We start from the raw sequence: 6000 nt of genomic DNA, 5'->3' as shown, positions 1-6000 counted from the left end.
ATTTCAATAAAATGTCCTAAAACCGATTATTTTCATTTCATTTATTTAAAATGTCAAATCACAATGTGTTTGCTTCTTTTGAAAAAATAAATTGATTTTTGTTTGTTTGAATACAAAACTCACAATCGTTTGGAAATATGTTTTCGACTGCTCCAATTGCACCTGCACAAAGCCGGCCCAACGTTCACAAAAAATAATACAATTGAAATAAAAAATAGAACTATGGTTAAACATAAAAACATTAGCTCTCCAAAGGAAGCCGTTAAGAAAATAATTCAAGGCATGTTATTTTTGGGGAAGTTAAGGAAACGAAGGAGAAGATATTTTGGGAATGAAAAGGGTATGAAGGATGGGTAGGAATATGGGAGTCAATGTGTCCGGTCGTATAAATCCGTCTCTCCCACTGCGGTGCAATGCGATGTGTAGAGAGAGTTCGGCTGAAGAGGTGAAATGGTCTCCCTCAATCGGCCTCTCTTCAGAGTTGGTGGGCAGACGCATGCACCTCCGAGACCTGGACAAACCTCATCCCGAGAACCCGGGCACTCCTGCCTACTAAACTAACGTAACGAACCACTCGGGGTGACCTATAGCAGAGGTGTTGGTTATCCAATTATTGATTCCCGGGGCGGCGGTACCAACACCCGCCATCGGGAAAGGTAATTTCGATAAAAGGAAACATTCTTTGCATCTTTAAAAGTTGTTTATTGATATAAAAAAAGACTAAAGGGTACAGAAAAAATTAGACGAAAATTGTAAATTTAAATTATGCCGTACTAAAAATAATAAACTACTAATTTTTTTCAAAGTTTTCGAGGACAAAATTATACATTTTTTTATGAAAATTGGAAAACTTCTTTCTACTGATAAAATGGGAGCATTACATTATTAAGTTTTAGCATATTTTTTATATTTTCTACATCAGGCACATTATTTTGAAAGAGTAACCGACACATTTTGTTGAGTATTAAAAAAAATGTTTATTTTACTCCGATTCAAACTAATTTACATCAATAAAGGAGGCTGGTACCGTTAATAATGTCATTTACTACCGGAACTGCCTCTTTTTAGCGGAAAAAGCACAAAAGTTGCTCTAATCACTTAAAAAAATGAATGTTTAGTGAAAAATCCGTTCTCTCATTATGAAAGTCGACAATTCGGATTCCGAAACTATAATTATTTTTTGGAATAAATCACTTCAATAAGCAAGCTGAAGAGATAAACCGATGTACAGATGTGTGTTATGGGCGATGGCCAGTTAATTTTACACATCAACCTATCAGGACCAAGCTTCTTGAATCTGTACAATGTTATCATAAATTTTACATTGCGGCGCGTGCATTGGCTATAGTTGATTGAATACCCCACTCTTTTCGACGCAAAAAGTTTGTTGCGTACTAATCGATAGATGCTGGATGAATGAACTGTTATTTTAACAAGTTAAAAAAATCAAACAATTGTTTATTTATCAAGGAAATTAAGGAATGGGAAAAGGAGGCCTTTTCCTTGTCATTCATCTTGCTTGAATTGCGTTCAAAAGTTCTGGTGTTTTATTGAAGGTTCGTAAGCACTATAGTCTATAGTTGTATATCTAAGCACCGTTCCACAACACAAACTGTTTTGATCACACATGACAATATACTATATTTAATTAATGTGTCTTGATTGGGGCTGATAATTTGTAATCTAACAATCTTTTCATGAGATAAATACTAATTTATAGTTGGTATGTACCCGGCGTTCCTCGACTTTTCTATTTTCAATAAATTTAACATCCATGTATTATATTATATGTATTCCGAAAGAAATTCTCTAAATTCTAGTAAAAACCCTATTAACTCTGATGCATAGTTTAGAAGAACTAAGCGCACAAACAGACACGCTGGTAGTGATTTTTTTTTAAACTATGTAGAGATTAGAGGAGCGAAAATATGCAACTATATTCAACGACAATGAAATTCCAAAACAAAAGAAACTTAGGTAATGATATGGGCTTCTATTTTTCAAATCTTTTTGCTTGCTTTCTTTGAAGGCAAGTCCTTTAGAAAATTGAACAAAAACAAAGGAAAGGGCAATTTAGGTATAAACCGGGTTGTTTCAATACTAAACAATGCTATTACAACCTCCGTATTCTACAACGTCCAATTTCTGCGCGACCTCCTAGTATAATTGTTTAGCTATCCTACTATGGCCAGACGACGCTCTCGATCCAGGCCAGCACTCCATACAGCCTGGTGGTCAGCAACACTGTCTTGGTAGGCTCCTCGGTAATTCTCCATTCTCTTCCCGGTCCTTATTATTACGAGAAAAACTCACTCCCCGTACAAACAAGCTTAGCTTAATTATAATGGGGTACATCGTTCAAGTTTAAGCATTTTATAATTGAGTTGTCGACTTGCAAAACCCGTTCGGGAATTTTCCAGAAATCTAAAGATGTTTGGAACACATTGAATACAAAAAGAAAATACCTTTAATGTGAAATATCAAATATCAAATTATACATTATTATTTTGATACTGAAAAATATTAATAATTTATTTTTCAATTTACTTCAAGTACTTTATATGAATGTATCAGAACCAGAAAAAAATTCCAGAGTAAAGTTTATTTAAGAAACTCACAGTTGTACGTGTAAATGATTTTACAATTTAAAAGAAGTTTTTTTTTTAATTGTTTTCTGCGAGGCATTACGGATACAACTTGAATGAACAATTTACCTACCTATGTATTTTTAAATTTACCTATTGTTTAATTTTGTATCATAATTATTAATTCGTTCAAATTAGGTGCGCAGAAATGTTGGCACTTATAGCATTGTGCTACCTACCTTTCTATCCTTTGTAAAATTATTGTTGCCTATCGACCCAACTCCTCTCCTTTCCTATGCCGACTGAGTGAACTTTAGTTGAGTTAAATTATTCGTCCTGTCAACATCGTTTGATTACGGAGCTCCCTTTATCGACCGTGTCGAAAATCAAAGCCATCGTGAGCTCGCGAATTGTGAAATTTGTGATTTGTTTGTGAACCAGCGCAAAGAAGGATAGAAAACCGTGGAAGAATAGTAAAAAGGTAAGTCGGCGTTCCGAACTTTCCAATCCTATTATTCCGCGTTGCGACGGTGTTTTTCCGGTTTTTACAGTCTTACTTCGACAACTTAAGACCCGGCATTTTCAATTTCTACCGATTTTATATCAAGTTTCTCGCTAACTCCTTAAGTCTTGGAGTTCCAAAAAAAAAATGTTGTTTTTGAAGATAATATCCATACATTGGTTTTGCCGAAACATTAATTATTTGAAATTCCCTCGATAGAAAAAAATCGCAAAGTAAGCTCCGAAAATTATTAAAAATACGTTTTGTTCTGTTATTTAATATGTTATAAGCACGAAAAAATTCAGAGTGTATGTTTAAATGCAACTAAAGACATTGGAGAGAGATTTTTGCTTTATTTCAAATGAGTCGTGTTTCATAAAATATTTTCACAGCAGTCGCTTACGTCTGTTCGTTCCAATCCTTTTAAATATTAGCGCGCTCTCTCTAACATTCTGATTTACATAAGACCATTTCAAACATTCATCAGTCCCGCGCAGTCGGCAGGCATAGTGGACGTGTGTCAGAATTTTTGGCATCTAAAATTACGTGATTTACTGTAAATAATATTTAATTTAAAATATTTGAATAGCTTATTTGACGTGAATATTGCATTTATCGGTTAAATAATATTGTTTTTCAAAATTGAAAAATAATTAACAAACATAAATTAAATGTCCCAAGGCCGCGGCTTGTGTACAAAAGTACTATTCGCCAAAAATTCGTTTGCCACAAGGCGATGTAAGCTGATTGTTCTAAAACTGTGAGATTATTTCTTGAATGAATTCCGCAGTCGTTTTTTGCCACTCTGGAAATATTAGAGTAAAACACGTCAGGTGTTTAACAAATACTGGTTATTCAGACTTTGCCGAACATTTAATTAATACTAACCATACTTTTCATAAAAATACAGGAGTCAAAATTGTACATAAAAATAAAATAGGAATACGCCTTAATAATATAGAAGCATTAGAAATAGTAGTAGATTGAGATCAAACGAAACCGGTCGACGTGTATAGCAAAATTAAGTGGTTTAAAACAACAACAAAAAATATTTTGAATAACATATTTAATTAAAATGTATCTATCACGTATACTTTTATAAAATTTACAAATATCTTTATGAAATTCAATTTTTATTTAAAAAAGAAAAAATTGAAGTAAAGCAAAAAATAGCGTATTAGAAATTATCCTCAAGGGACAACTCTGTATTACAAAACATATTCAACTATTTCAAGTTGTTTTTATAATTTTCTACTTTATATTATTTTTTAGATTGCGTCCATTTAGACATATTTAATGCATTGATAACTGTAAAAACCGAGTAAGTTTGTTTTGTATTGGCCATTAAATGATGATGATGTTTTTGTTACGTAACTCCACACAGGATGCAGGTAATTCTGCGTGATTATACATGTAAAAAATAAAATGTTAATTTTTCGAAATTCCAACGCTTTAAGGTCGATTTCAGGTAAGTAAGTTAATAAACTAAAGGATAAATAAATATTTTTCTATGGAAAAAAATTGTTCTATAGGAAAAAACTCAATGGATTGTTAACCCTATACGAACTCTATGACAAGTAAAAGTGGTGGGCGTCGCCCATCTACAATTCGAAATGCAGAATGCCGCGTCTCAAGAGGAAGCTACAAGCCAAAAATATGTATATTCTTTGTTTGCCTTATTTCGTGACGAATACACAGGTAATAGGCATTAAAATCGCTTGGAAAATGGATTCAAGAAACACTCGATTTCATGCGCAAAAGTGGTTTTTATTTATTTTGTATAAAAATTTATAAGTACGCAAAAAATTAATCAAAGGAAACTGTCACAAATAATCTTACCCATAATATGTTATTTTTTAAAAGTTGATTCATTTGTGCATTCATACATTTTTATTGAATAAATACATTTTTTAGTAGGTTACATTTATATTTTATATGAAGTAAATAATTTTTTAATTTGAATTCTCCTCAAGAGAAAAGATAAGAAAAGCATCAATTTATATAAAGCATTTTATTTGGTACTCATAATGTAAACAAATTCGTTATAAAGATTAATGGAAAATCACTATTTAGCACTAATTGAGTTTCGCCTTAAGTTTGAGTTCTGTTGATTTTATTTCCGAGTAGAGCCGATTTTCCGTCAGCACATATACGTCGTAATGGGGTAAAATATGGTAGATTGTAGTTCATAATGTTATAATGCAAACTTATTAGATATGTGGCGTCGAGAATAATTCAGATTAAATAATTAATAATAACCCGCTCGACCTACTCCCGAATCATGTACCTGCAGTTCAAATCGTAAACAAAGCAACCTACCTGTTTCAAGTATCTACTCGCGACAATAATAATGCAGTTCGTCTGGGACATTACGAGAACTCGCCAGAAGGAACGAGCCTGCCGCCTATGCATAATTGCCACGCTATCGAAGGTTCCTGAAACATCCAGTCTGTGCGAGTGCCTAGGATTTAGTTGCCATACACCTACCTACTGCCGCCGTCGGCCGTGTAGTATAAATATGCCCGACGCAGCGAGTCAGTCAGTCAGTCAGTTAGTTACCTACCAGCCGTCAGTCTACGAGGCTCAACGAGTGATCGGCCGCGCTCTTCTTACTAGCGCGAAAGACAACGTACCCGGTTTCGCCCGTACCACCATGGACTCTATCGGGACATCATCTTAGTGCCTTGTCCAGATCGCCGTTCCTGGCAAGCACTACTCGGATTATAAGCGCCCTGGTTCCAGTGTCTCTGACCAGCGCTTCTTCCACGCAACCATGACCACCACGAGGACACGCAGCATCCTCACTGGTCACGCCGTTCCCGTTCAACCGCCTACAAGGTCTGTCGCACCTTCGGCCGTCTCGTCAGCACTGGAGTGCCTGAAGACCTACGTTCTTCACCAGTGCCTGACCTC

Source organism: Hesperophylax consimilis, chromosome 20, assembly GCF_061612785.1.
Source record: "Hesperophylax consimilis isolate HC1 chromosome 20, BYU_Hcon_1.0, whole genome shotgun sequence".
NCBI lineage: Eukaryota > Metazoa > Arthropoda > Insecta > Trichoptera > Limnephilidae > Hesperophylax > Hesperophylax consimilis.
This window is presented reverse-complemented; position numbering follows the sequence as displayed.